The sequence below is a fragment of the Mytilus galloprovincialis genome, chromosome 11 (genome assembly GCF_965363235.1).
Source record: "Mytilus galloprovincialis chromosome 11, xbMytGall1.hap1.1, whole genome shotgun sequence".
NCBI classification, from domain to species: Eukaryota; Metazoa; Mollusca; class Bivalvia; order Mytilida; family Mytilidae; genus Mytilus; species Mytilus galloprovincialis.
This window is the reverse complement of record NC_134848.1, coordinates 37,667,268-37,682,830: the sequence shown is the minus strand read 5'-3', so window position 1 is coordinate 37,682,830 and position 15,563 is coordinate 37,667,268. Positions and strand designations below refer to the sequence as shown.

The 15,563-nt window shown below is 32.1% G+C and overlaps 1 long non-coding RNA gene across 1 annotated transcript; it reads right to left on the bottom strand.

Annotated features, from left to right (window-relative positions):
• Positions 1 to 3,362: 3,362 nt before the first annotated feature.
• On the bottom strand, positions 3,363 to 6,121 carry LOC143052117 (uncharacterized). Its single transcript, XR_012970992.1, has 2 exons — positions 5,856 to 6,121; positions 3,363 to 4,052 (listed from the first exon to the last, which is right to left on the bottom strand). It is a non-coding gene; the product is annotated as an uncharacterized LOC143052117 (long non-coding RNA).
• Between the last annotated feature and the right edge of the window lie 9,442 nt (positions 6,122 to 15,563).

Sequence of the window (15,563 nt, the reverse complement as noted above, 5' to 3'; positions counted from 1 at the left end):
AAGATTGCTACAAATAAAAATACATTTAACAAAGTCACAGAGTGGACGCAGCCGAGTACTTGTACAACCTAACAATAAATAAAGGCAACAGTAGTATACCGCTGTTCAAAACTCATAAATCCATGGACAAAAAACAAAATCGGGGTAACAAACTAAAACTGAGGTAAACGCATTAAATGTTATAGAACAACGACACAACATTAAAATGTAACACACACACACACACACACACACACAGACACACACTAAGCATTAGACAAAATCCTATGAGAAAAACAAATATAACATCAAAACCAAATACATGAATTTGGGATAGATAAGTACCGTGACACGTCTTATAGTAATGTAAATTCACACTCAAAAATAAGATAAAACAAACGACACAACGGAAGCACAACGTTAAAATGTAACACACACAGAAACGAAGTATAATATAACAATGGCCAATAAGACGATATTAGTACATTTTTAGTAAAGTCGGAAACTGTTTCAACTGTTGTTATTGTTTGGCATTAAATGTTAAATTGCAATTATAACAGACTATGAAAACAGGTTTACATTTATACTACTCACATTAATACCGTGTCAAAAGACGTTCTGGGTATCACACACTGAAGACAAAGAGCCGAAAATGTTGACGAAATTCGTGAATAAAGGATCAGAATTTCATCCAACCAAAAACTCACTTTTATTTAAGTAATTATAAATAAAAATACAATGTATGAGATTCACAGAATAGAGCAGCACAAGATTATCAATCAGGAGTTCCTTGCACGGAAGAATTTCCTTAGGTAATATTGTGGCTTCCGTTTTCTTATGGTCACAGTTTCGAACGTTAAACCGTGTGTGTCTAATTTTCTTTTTTGATAGGATGAAATTCGAACCCTACATACTAATAATACGCACATAAGTAATATATAAAAGAATGGAATTGGGTATTTATTCATGTTAGCTATAGATCCGGATGCAGATTCCAAAGTATAAACACAAATTTAATAAATATACAAGGATAGAATTATCGATTTTTTTCATAATATCTAAACATTTAGCTTAATATGGGCGTTTTTCAATAAAAACGTACTTTCTTGTCCCAGCCACTTTAAAAAAAAAATGTGTTTGATCTTTGCAAGTAATTTTTTGTGCAGTCAGTACATTGAATTAGATATATCATTTTTAAGCAAAGAAACAGTTTATTTTTTAGAGGGATTGATAAGATATTGATTCCTGAATGGTCCAAAACAACCAAAATGGCATGTCCCTAGACAGCCTGTTCAACATTCATACTCTCAAATATCGTAAAAAAATGTAGAAATAAATATTAATTTTACTTAATATAAGTTCTTTAATAATTCAAAAGTATGTTTAGAGCCAACATATTTTAATAAACAACTTTTAACATAGGATTTTTTATTTTAGAAGGTGTGTCCCTAACACAATGTCCACTACGAAACGAAGTCATTAAAACTTGCTTATAAACAGTTTTATAAAATCAATGGAATTTTTTGTTTGCAAGAGATATAAACATTAGGGTCTTACAAAAGAAGTGATGCTTTTATAACGGCAATTAAACTGTTGGTAAGAAAAATTGAGCACATCAAATGGACCAGAGTGATACCGTATTTTTGTAAATGTCCACTACGAAACGGGTCAAATCTCCTTCAGTGACTGGTTTTAAAATTATGAAAAAAATATCAGTGTACAGCTTAATAACGCTTTTATGAATACAGTCAGTCTTGTTACTATTGCAATATTGGGGTTGTGAGAAAAAAATAAAACATGTGAATACGTCCCCTACGAAACGGTCCCCTACGAAACAAGTTTGTGAGAAAAACGTATCGTAGTGGACACTACCACTACCATGCAGTCTTTTTTTACTCTTTTTTCAATTATATTCGTGCAAAGCAAATAACAAAGGTTAGTTTCATGTAATTTTTATTATGTTTTTATTAACATAGAATAGGGTTGATGTCAACTACGAAACTTTTTGTCCACTACGAAACGGTTTTGTCAACTACGAAACGCATCAAAATGTCCACTACGTAACATGAGTTGTACCTTCATATGTGAAGTACTGTCTAATCTTTATCGATAAAAAATGGTTCTCCAATTCAGAAAAATATGAGATTTTTCTAGTATATAAAGTAAACAAACTGGAATGTCTATAGGAAACATTTAAAATTGCAAAAATATGTGTGTTTAGAAGCAGTTTCGTAGGGGAAAAAAGTCCCCTACGAAACAGTACACAAATTATGAAAATAATATCATTTTAAAGAGTATTTAAGATTGCACTTTTTGTTTACAAACAGGTCTATAATAGAGGTATTCAAAATAACTCTTGAAAATAAATTTTAGACTAGTTGATTTTCCATTTTTTTTAGGTTTGAAAGGAATGCTTTTATTGAAAAACGCCCATATATCAGAAGTAAAGATCTTTGTTGGTAGTGTGATTTCAACGACAAAGATTTAAAATCTACTTTGATCATAAAAGAACAAACATATTTTCACAGTATTTATCATAAACGGTGTGTAAGTCGTCTGAGTAAAAGACGAACTGGAAGGATCTCGAAGGCTAGTTTGATCAATATCTGTTTACCCTCTCAGATATCCTGAAATAATCTTAATTTTTTGTGGTGTTTGTTTCGTTTTGTGTTTACTTTTCTATTTTGTGTTTTGTATATTGTTCAAAATCTGTCCTTGGTCGTGTGTGGTTTGTTATTTTTCTAACGGGACTGTCTGTTCGTTTTCGACTTAAAATTGAAGATCTCGCTTTTACTCTTTTGCTATTTTGTTTTAACATCGCCACATATTCATGTACATATCTTACATATGGCACATTGACAGTGATTGTCTTCTGGTTTTTTTAGTTGAATACCGGTATGATGTCGATGAAGATTTTATATGTTCGGTTTTTAAATCAACAACTTCATATTGTATAGACTCTGGTTTGTTAAGTTGAACATACTGTGCATACGAATATCTATTGTTGAAGACTTGTTTTGTCTTTATTTTTTTAATCTGTCAACTGGTGTCTCATCAACGAATATCTATTGACAATTGATAATGAATACAATACTAATTAATAATCTGTTTTTCGATGTTAACATTTACAACGGCACATGCACCCTCTTGTTTCATAAAATGTCATAGTTGTTTTTAAAGACGACAAATAACCAAACCATATACCGACAATGATCATAGCTGCTCTAGAAGGGTTAGCTGGTCGACCTTGGTTCAAATAAATACCCTTTATCCTTTATGTTTTTTCTATTATACACTCGTCCTATGTTTCTGCTGGTAAAAGTTAATAAGTATAAACATGGGCATGATTGTTGTATGGGTCTTGAAATGATTGAGTCAAGAAATTGTGAAAGATGTTTATATAGCAGTCATTTAAGGTTAAAACACAAGACCAACACGAAATATTATAAGTTTAACCATAATATTTCTTTAACATTTTGGACGCAGGAACTGTTGCAAATATTCTGGCTGGTGCTCCACTCCCGTATATGTTTATAGCTGGAATAAATACGGTTGACCCTGAAGGAGGGATTCTGTCTAGATTAGCAACATTCAATACAACCGGAATATTTCGTTGAAACAGAAAAGTAAATCCAGACAAATCAATTCTGGCGGAGTTCAAGTAAATAGCCGGAGTATCACTCCCAACAATGTGAACAGAACGAAATTTCGCTAAAAATGTAATTGCATTGTATTCAAAAGATGGAAATCGATACGAAGTTATATCGGAAGTGGTTTTAGTATTAAAAACTACATTCGGATCCGGGTATCTTTTATCCCATCCGGAACTCAACAGAACAACGGCTCCGTTCGGGATTCGTCCATGTGTTGACTCCCAGCGCCTTATGTCCGAAATTTGAATTTTGTAGTTCGGATTCCTTGAGACTTGTTTTCGGACATCTATGATAACTCCTGGGCCGTATAACTTTTCTAATGGAAGTTCGTGCATGCGTAGTCTGTTTTTGAAGAAGTGTGAAGGGGAATCTATATGTGTTGAGCTGTGTTCTGATGTTTTAATATAGTTAGTTTCAAACCTATATAATACAAAATACATATTGAAAGCAGAGTTAGTACAAGACAAACATACTTTGAATCAAAATTTCTTGACCCACCAAAATATTAATTGCAGTGCGATATTTTTCTTTCATTGTACATTTGATAATCACCGGTGATTTGATTCTGAAATTGAAATCAAGTTTTAACAGGAGTTTTATTCATTAGCATATTGCAAAAAAAGTAAAATCACAAATATTCCGAAGGCAGATTAGTTTTGAACCATAATAACGTGGCTGCTATCCATGCAAATCATGTAGTTAAAATTGATTGGCATTTTAAAGAGGTGCATAACACAACAGGGAGATAACTCTGTAAAAAATAGCTGAATATTTTTATGACCTTCTTTTGTTAAGGAAAAATTAAGATTCTCAATTATCAAAATTAGTGGTTGTCAAACTGCCATATGCCTAATAAAAATTGTACGATAAAATGAGTGGGTCAAGTTTTTAGAAATTTTGATTTATTATTTTTGTTGGGTACCACATTAAGCAATCATTAATACAAAAAATAGGCGAAAGTTACCAAAGGGACATCCAAAGTCGAAAATAAACTGACAACGCCATGGCTTAAAAAAGGCAAAAAGACAAACATTACTACACAAAACACAACACAACATAAAAAACTTAGACTAAGCATTACAAATCACACAATAAACTGGGGATGATCTCATTATTTACATTATTGCGAATAACTTTTGATAATAAAAGTGTTTAGCTTGACAACATATATATATATAAGAAGATGTGGTTTGAGTGCAAATGATACAAATTCTATTTGTAAAAGTAAACCATTATTGGTCAAAGTGAGACTTTCAACACGGAACCTTGGCTTACACCGAACAGCAATTTATGACCCGATATAACTAATTCAAACCCATTCAAACAGGAAAACAAACGGTCTAATTAATACAAAAATCAACCACAAGTGACAATTATAAACCATATGATTTAACGACAACCACTTGAAAACAAGTTCCGGACTAAGAACAGGGGAACACAAATGTAGCGGATTTAAACTTTTTTAACAGATGCCAACGTTTATCTTAGCTTGAAACAATAGTGTAATATAATAATATAGATCGACACATTATAAAATATCAATTGAAATGGCTTAACTCAATCCAAGACATATTAACAAAAACATGTACACATACACTGAACGAATGAATTTTATCTATGACTACGACACAATGTTAAATTCAATATCAATAGAAACAAACTAAAATAGCAGACAGACAACAATAACCCTGAATAAATTGGTGTATTGTGAAAAAACGTACACATGTAAATATTAAAATTCTGTTGTAAGAAGTACATGGAGTACAGAAGTGTCTTCACAAAAAAAAATTGTTCAAGGTACAAAAGTACAAAGCAGAAGTGAAAATTTATTTTCATACTAAATACTAAAACATAGTTAGACGAGATACAACACAACATAAGTAAACAAAAAGAAACTACAGATTGTTCGTCTTCTAACTTAATTTCTTTAAGTGTGAAACATCGATATCTATATAGCTACTGCAGGACAGTCTTATAATTATCAGATCGATTGCATTGTTTCTTAATTCTTAAATTTGATCTTATATATATATATTGTTGTCTTGTTTGTAGGCATTTCACAACTTCTTATTTATCAAATTTCATTTCAAAAGTAGTTTGCCAAAATGAATCCTTTCAAGATATGTATGTCATTCCAGTTTTAGAGAAACTTATTTTAGGCTTAAGGAAGATAGTAACAGACGTAACAGGAGCGAACCTCGTTAATGATCTTTTGCTACTTACCAATTACCCCCAAGTGCCGGGCTGATAGATCTGTTTACAATTTCAAAACTGTATGGTGGAAAGAATGGAGCCGTCAGAGGTTTTGGTCCATGTACATGAGATAGGTCCACGACACGAATATCAGAACAGCTTGAAGATGTTGCAGCATTAATTCCGTTAAATAAACCCCCAAATAAAACAAAAAACATGGTCTTAGCTGTCCAATACATTCTTATTGTATGAAATTTACATACTCTTGTGACACATATAAATAGTATCTTGTTGTAATTGTTTTTAGTAGTACGTGCGCATTTACATCGGTAAATAATTACATCACAACGTGAATGACCTTTAGAACATATCACGGATATATTAAAAATATAATTTTCCCTACAGACCGCACAAGAAACTAGTTCTAGGAAGTAAACTTGCGTATTAGCAAATTATGAAAATTATATACATCGTGACAAGAATATGCTACCACTAGATAATAACAATGAGGCACTGATAAAGATTAACGTCAGACGGACGTGTACTGTTCACAAAAGATATAAGCTCTTCTACTGCCTCGAGATAGATACGATATCTCTCCATTCCAATTCAAGATACGAGATACGACGCATATGTAAATATCGTATTGTATTGGCTATAGTGTGGACTATTTCTCTTATGATTTAATATTGAATTGTATTTAGACCTATAATGAAATTATTCAAAACTCTCGAGGAAAGTATAAATGAGAATTATAGAAACACATATATTAAATATTGGTCAACAGTTACGAATATTTAACCATTAACTGGCTTATTTGTGCATACTTCACCTGACTATAAGAATCTGAAAATAAGGTCAAGGACTATGGCTTGTCTGACTGATATACTAACAAACTAAAACATAACATATTTCATTAAATTTTGCTTTCATCAGTCAGATGATTGATAAATTCTGAAGCCAAACTCTCGACCACTTTTTGTTAACTTTTCGATATTTTTAAGGGCTTCATTTTAGATTGGATAATTGAAATATATTACATATCATATGGTCACGTATGTCGTGTATGTAACACATGCTTTAATTAAATGAGTGTCATCTTAATTATATTATTTCTGACTTTATGTACAAACTTATTGAAATGTTGCGCTTTGTATGGTTAATATTGTTTTTATTATATGTGATTTGTAACTAACAGTTTGAAACCTTATTTAAGTTACCCGTCCTATAAGAGTTTATACATTTTATATGTCAAAGTATAAACGAAATCAAATGGCATTTGTTCTATACGGCTAAAGTAGTATTTGTCTGGTTAGAAAATCCTTAGTATTTTGTACGATTCAAAATAGAAATTTTATGAAAATAATAATTTTTTGTTTTAGTGATTTTGAACATATAGTTCAATGCAAAAATATTCATATGTGGTGGGAGTCATCAAAATATTTTTATCAATGTTGTTTATTAGTTGAAAAAGGTGCATCTTTTAAAATAAAACAGACGGCTTCCGGCTATATTTGCTTACGTTTAAAACATGTAGTAGTTTTAAATTGAATACAAAAATTGCATGACTTAGGTTAAACTACTACTTGTTCTATGAAGTAACGTCTCCGTTACATGAATACCATCCCTCTTCAAATAAATTAACCAATAAATATTTATATAAAAAAAAACCAAACAAAACAATGACATTGAACTTATAGTGTATATCAAAGTACTGTCAAATCCAGGACACATGTACTAGGTAGTAATGCAGACCGTAGTACCAACAAACGACGCAAAGGGTAAGAAATATACTATTAGGGGAATTTATGTTTTTCCCCATGTGAACAAGTTTACTTAACGGACTTTAGCCTTAGTTAAATTATATCAGCATGATCAGGTTGTTTGTTCGTTATATGAATCAAGCAAGAACAAGATACACGTGTGTAATACGTTGAATTCACTTATTTTCGTAGGTACCAATTTTCATGGATTGAGGAAAACTTGCATATTCGTTTTAATTTCGTGGTTTTGGTAAAGTCTGGATACATTCCTTTATAAAATTTGTAATTCGTTGAACATTTAAAATCGTGGTTCCCTTGAACCTACCAAATCCACAAAAAAATAGTATCCAATGACTATTAATGAATCCACAGTATTACATGTAGTACATTGAGTTTGAAATATGATGCTTGTTTTTCTATTTAATAATTTTATGTATTCCGGGGACTTTTATTGTTGATTATGCGATATGGTTGTGCTCATTATTGTAGGCCGAACGATGACACAGGCTGTTATCTTTTACGTCATCTGGTCTGTTGTCGGGGGTTACGTCATCTGGTCTGTTGTCGGGGGTTGTCCGATTGACAATCATACCACATGTTCTGAATGCTATATATATAAATAATTTAATTTTGGATGTAACGCATCTTCTGATTGGCTGACGTTATTTTGTTATGATCCCATAGACATAATTTAGTCATGTGACCGTGACGTCATCAACGTTTTTTCATGGTTTTCTACGGTTTAAAATGGAATTTAGAATTAAATTATAAGAAATGACTGTAATATTTTTTCTGACTATTCGAAATAAGATAAAAAATGTGGTGCACACTGTTAAATAACCCGCTACGCGCGTTATTCAGTGTGCACCACATTTTTTATGTTATTTCTTCATAGACAGAAAAAATATTACAGTCATTCCTTAAATAGATTAAAGGACTTTTTGTTTTTGATACTGACTTTATTACAGTAAACTATAAGGTGATCCCGAAGGGCGAACCTGATATTTCCTCTGACAAAACAAAAAGTCCTTTATTCTGTTTATCGATAATTTTAAACAAAATAAAAAAAATAACACAATAATAGCATGAATAGAGAAAATAACAAACGAACTACTTTTTTGCGTCGAATCACGGCAAATCACACTTGACGTACGTCATTTATAATGTTGTTACAGTGCAGTAAACATGGCGTTCTCTTGCACAAAGTATTGAAAAAGAATTATTACATGCGTTTCATTAATATTCTGCTTTGGAAATGACTCTTAAAATGTCAAAAATAGGGGTAGCATACCGGTAAGTCAAATTTCTTTATTTTCCTCAAAGCACGATAGGCATAGCCAGAAATTAGAATGATACGATATGAATCAGCAGATTTATCATCATTTGTAAGTTGAACGACAAGTTATAATTATATTTTACGTACTTTAGTGGATAGAATTACATAAATCTTTTCATTATTTGCTCAGTGGACCATAATGAAAACGATCACATTGATTTCAAATAATTTTAAGAAAGCACTGTAAGCAGACATTTCAGAAAGCAATGTGAGTTGACTGTACATTATAAGACGTCATAATTATTTGGACTAGTAAATTATCTGAACAAGCTCATTTCTTATCGACTTCATAATTATTTCAAACATTTTAATAGACGTCACTCAACCCTTAGCCTTATATTTGTGCTTTTTTTCAAAGTCATGTTAATTTATTTTCAACACAGACCAGAAATATAAAACTTGGTGTTTAAAGGCCCTGCGATTACGTTTAATTTCACAAGCGAATTTAGGGATAAGCGAACCGGGTCAGTCACCCCTTATAAAGGCTACAATTATGGTCAATGCATACTTTTTGCCTCTTCTCTCAAAACGTTGTCTATAGTTTGGTGCCCCGGTTACCCCCTTTTAAAAATTTATCCTATAAAAAAAGTCTGCATTTGAATATATTCACTTTTTTGTTCTATGAATATTTGTCTTTAATAATGAAACCACATCTTTTAAAATTGTATAATGATGGTCACACAAAAATGTCGAAAATGTGTACATTTTTTTCTAGCTTCTCTCATGCGAATGCGGTACCTTTTTGGTCACTATCTATGTGTTGCGTCTAAATATTAATTGTAACACTTTATAGTGACTGAACAGGTAAAACACATACTTCTCAAGAAACATAAAAGAATACTATACTTGGAACAGCACCATACTATGTATTGGTATTGTATAAATAAATACTCAGATTGGAACAGCATGGACGGTCGATATGTGAGTTGTACGTCCTTATGAATTTTCTTTTTTTAAGTTTATCGGGGTTTTCATACATTTTCATACATTTTCTGTTAACAATTTCACAACAATCATTCAAAAAGACTAAACTAACTCTGTAAAAGTTTCAACCAATGACAAGTTTGCCTAAAAACTCGTGCGTTTTTGCGAACAAAAATCGCGCGTAATTCTGTGAATGAAAGGGGAAAGTAGATCCTTACGCGTTGTATACGCGCATGTCATTTGCGTACTGACCCAATGATTTGGCCAGTCTACTGAGACTGACATTATCAGCGAGTACACATCAAAGGAAAAATGTACAAATTACCGATAAATGAAGATATTACTACCAGAGATACAAGGATTGAGTTTTGCAAAGACAAAATAGTAAAGTTGATGTTAAGCGTACTCATTTGTGTTAGACTTATCTGCACTAACTGTTGAATATTGTGTGGGTCTCCAGGTTAAAAAATTCCTGAGAGCAAATTTGTTCCATATCGCGTCACTGTATCAGTATCCTCCTATTCTAGGAACATTTATATCGATTGCTGGTTTTGTAGAAACAGAATGGTTCTATACTATGAAGATGTTAGATGTTTAATTGAGCTAAGATGTCTGTGTGGGTTTTCTTTTCAACAGAGGATGTTTCATTAGCCTGTATTGCAGTGGTTGTAGTTTTTTCTAGTGCAACATTTTGTTTTTCGTTCATTTTTTGTACATTAATCAGGGTGTTCGTTTTCTCGTCTGTCATTTGTCATTTCGGGTCCTTTTAATGCTGACTATGTGGTATAGACTTTGCTCATAAGGGTAAAGCGATGGTGCAGGCTCTTCCATGAACCTCCTTTTTTTTTGTTCGTAAAAAAGCAAACGGTTGGCACTGTGATTTTTCAGAGGTAGGAGTTTTTGAAAAGCCAGCATGAACGGTTGTCGTATCTAGGTCAAATATGTCAATTTTGAAATGTAACACATTACAGGCATAATAAATGATATAGTAACAACATGAGAGTTAAGAGTATATAAGTGTTTTCAGTTGATGAAATTTATTAAATGCATGCTAATATGATCAAATTCATTATTCTGTAGTAGTCAATATACGCACAATTATTTATTGGATTTAGAGCATGGGTTTCTTCATAAAACGAAAGAGGCATGTCATATAAGAATCATTTTTTATGAAACTTTGTGTTTTTATATTATCTATATGTATAAAAGACATATGTATATGTTTTGGATTAAAAGATCATGTTCATTTTCACTGAACAAGTACGCGTGTTTAATTAGAGACCGGCTGCAGTCCGAATCCGGGTGAGAAATGTCTTGCTGTGTTGAAGACACATTGGTGGACTTTGGATATTTTTTGCTTTTTGTCGGGTTGTTGTCTCTTTGACATTCTCAATTGTATAGAAAGTTAATATCATGTTTTGTAATGATCTATTTGTCTTCAATCTTTTTATCAGACCTTTGAAAATAATTAGTTATTGCGATAAAACCTAGTTAATGAAAGTAACTTACAGATTTTATCTTTGTGAGGTAACTCGTAAACCATAGTGACTTTATACACCAATGATGTTAACTTCACTCCAAAAGGGTTTGCATAGTAAATATTGCGCCAGAATCGGTAATTTGGTAACTACTACAACTACCTATACTTTGCCTTTGATAGAAGAGACTTAATTTGAATTTGTCAAAAATAAGGTCAATGATTTTCCATCGAATTTAAGGTATGTACAGACACGAATAACTCTCAGTCAAGTATCTTCAACTCATGTTGATTTTTCCTGTTGTCCTTAGTATTCCCTTGGTACAGAATGCGGATTTGTTTAGCGAATATGCTAAAATACATATTAGAGTATATATAATTGACATCGGGAATGCTATAAACAAACTTCAAGATAGTTCTGGTTGTTCTGATAATTCTTTTTTGGTGGTCGAGCCTTTATAAATTGTTGAAAATGCATTTCGTTTCTTTCCTCAATCAAAATGCTGTAAACCCAAACGCGGTTAGCACGAACAAGTTTTGAAATGTACAACACCACTACCAAAACCTTTAAAAAAATAAATGTGTTTTAATGGCAAGTAAAGTCAACAAAAGAAACATGATACAAATTTTAATGTTAATCATGACGTCCAATTTAATATTTTTTCTTTCGTTTTTGACGCTGGAACTGTTTATATAGCAGTCATTTACGATTAAAACAATAGACCGATATGAAATATTATAAGCTCAACCATAATATTTCTTTACCATTTTGGACGCTGGAACTGTTGCAAAAATTCTGGCAGGAGCACCACTTCCATCATATATGTTGATAGCGGGAACAAATATTGTCGATCCTGAAAGAGGTAGTCTGTCCAGATTGGCAACATTCAATACCACAGGTATGTTTCTTTGAAATAGAAATGTGAAATTAGACAAATCAACTTTACCCGGTGGCGAGTCGCCAATAGACGGAGTGTCACTTCCAACTATGTTTACAGAACGAAACTTCGCTAAAAATGTAATTGCTTTGAATTCATAAGATGGAAACTCGTATGAAGAAACATCAGAAGTGTTTTGAGTATTAAACACTTTAAATGGATCTGGGTATCTGCTAGACCATCCGGAATTAAAAAGTACAACAGCTCCCTTCGGTATTCGGCCATGAATTGCTTCCCATCGTTTAATGTCCGATACTTTTACTCTGTAATTCACGTTTCCCGAGACCTGTCTCCTGATATCTATGATAACTCCTGGTCCATATAATTTGTGTAATGGAATCTCGTGCATGCGTTTTTTGTTTCTGTAGAAGTGAGAAGGGGAATCGATGTGAGTTCCACTGTGTTCAGATGTTCTAATATAGTTAGTCTCAAACCTATATGGATGAAAATTATATTACAACCAGAGCATTAGTTAAAAGACGAAGTAAATATACTTTCCCACCAAAATATTTGTTCGGACATTTATTATAGTGAGATATTTTTACATTTATTTAAACATTTGTCAACTTTGTTAACTGTTATTCCACACTTTAAGAAAGTATGTTTGAATAACCTGTAGCTATCGCATATAATTCTGCAACCGATGATGACAATGAAAACAACGTCTATATATCTCATTGAACCATAAACCTTTGAATTGCTTTATATGTTGGTAATATGCACTTTTATAATTTACAATGCGATATGGGTTTTGTCTAATAATGGCATTTGAATACGCGGAATATTATCTTTGGTGGATAGTTGTCTCATTTGCCGCGATCAATCATCTTCTTATACATGGGTTGTACTTTCAAAAGTAGTAAGTCCAAACGTCTTCTTGTAAGATATGTATAATATTCAAAAATTTGGGAAAAACAGTTGTTTTTACGAACTCTGTATGCATCTGGTAATTTGAAAAAAAAAATTGTAAACATTATTTTCAAAAACTTGTTTACATTTTTTTCATAGCTTTGTATACATTATTTTTATAAATGTGTCTAAGGGACGACATCAAAAGATCAATGTAAGATAAAAAACTTAATTCAAATAGTTTGGGGGGGGGGGGGGGGGTTGAACTGCTGCAAGACTTGGTTATCGGACATTGATTTTTACATATATCCATATGGGTCAATCAATTTTTCCCAAATTAAGTTAATAGGGGGTAGGGGGGTCAGTGAAAGAACTATTTGAATTAAGTTTTTTATCCTTCATTGAACTTTTGATGTCGTCCCTAATGTAACTTCATGCCGTGTTCATTCAGAAAATTTCACTCGCCCTTTTACTTGATATTTTGATAGAACTATATGCTACCGATCTAACAGGTTGATCATGTTATTCGTCAACTCGAGTTTCTTAGGTGTTCAATTTTCTATTGAGATATTACTGAACATTAAGTTTATTATTCTTTAGGGAAACAAAAGAAAAAATTACTCAAAGTTGTTAAAAAAACCTTAAAACATCAATTCTTAAATTTATACACAAATATATTTGAACAAAAAATTGAAAAAATAGATCAAAAAAGTAAATTGTATTTATATAAAAGTTTAAAGCAAAATTTAGAAATGGAAAACTACTTAAACTGTAAATCTTTTGAAAAGAGAAGTAACATAACAAAAATGAGAATTAGCGATCATAATTTAATGATAGAAAAAGGAAGACATTTAAAAATACCTAGAGAAAAAAGACTATGCACATCCTGTAATTCAATGGAAGATGAAGCCCATTTTATTTTATACTGCAAAAAAATTGCTAAACTAAGAGATAACTTTATAGGAAATGTAATTAAACATATGCCAGATTTTATGTCCTGGCAAGAAAATGAAAAAAATAAATATCTTCTTTGTCCATCAACCTCAAAAGAAGTAGAAAGCTTAGGGTCCTATTTTAAACAGGCATTAGAACTGAGGACAGGGGACTCTTGATTTATTTATAAAATATATTTATATATCATATAGATAGATTATTTTGCTTTTTTGCTTTTTTTGTTTTCATGGTTTTGTTTGTTAAATGTATTTTGTGTATGTTTATATTATTTGTCACAAACTTATTGTTCAGAGTTTATATGACAATAAATATTTGAACTTTGAACTTTATTATTACTCTGAGAGAGCATTGATTTCTAAAACTGATAACGCATATTAATTTCGTTAAATTGTTTAATTACCAACATAATTTTTCAACTGATTTTTATAGTTCGTTCCTATGTTGTACTGTTATACCACTGTCCCAAGTTAGGGAAGGGTTGGGATCCCGCTAACATGTTTAACCCCGCCACATTTTTTATGTATGTGCCTGTCCCAAGTCAGGAGCCTGTAATTCAGTGGTTGTCGTTTGTTTATATGTTACATATTTGTTTTTCGTTCATCATTTTTTTACATAAATAAGGCCGTTTGTTTTCTCATTTGAATTGTTTTACATTGTCTTATCGGGGCCTTTTATAGCTGACTATGCGGTATGGGCTTTGCTTATTCGTAGGCCGTACGGTGACCTATAGCTGTTAATGTCTGTGTCATTTTGGTCTTTTGTGGATAGTTGTCTCATTGGCAATCATACCACATCTTCTTTTTTATATCAAATATCATCTGTAAATAGCTATCAAAGGTACCAGGATTATAATTTAGTACGCCAGACGCGTGTTTCGTCTAAACAAGAGTCATCAGTGACGCTCATATTAAAATATTTATAAAGCCAAACAAGTACAAAGTTGAAGAGCATTGAGGATCCTAAATTCCAAAAATTGTGCCAAATACGGCGAAGGTAATATATGCCTGGGATAAGAAAATCCTTAGTTTTTCGAAAATTCAAAAAAAAAAAAAGTTTTGTAAACAGGTCATTTATAAAAATTACCACATTATTTATATTCATGTCAAAACCGAAGTGTTGACTACCGGGCTATAAAACTAATTGAGCTGAATATTGCACTCAAATTACAACCAAAGAAATTCTTACACATGCATATTTTCTGAAGGATGATCACTTCTCAGTGGCGGATCTAGAAATTTTCATAAGAGGGGCCCCCTGACTACCTAAGGAGGGGGCCGATTTCGTCAAGCTTAAGGGATTCCCTATATAACCAACCAAAATTTTTCTGAAAAAAGGGGGGGGGGCCCCCTGCCCCCTCCTAAAATCCACCTCTGCTTCTCTTCTTTTGTATTGTTGTAAAAAAAATGGAGTGCACTAGCTATATCAATGTTAAACATTCAAAACTTTGAACGCTGGCCTCTACTTTTTTCCATAACTTAATTACATACAGTTTGAAAA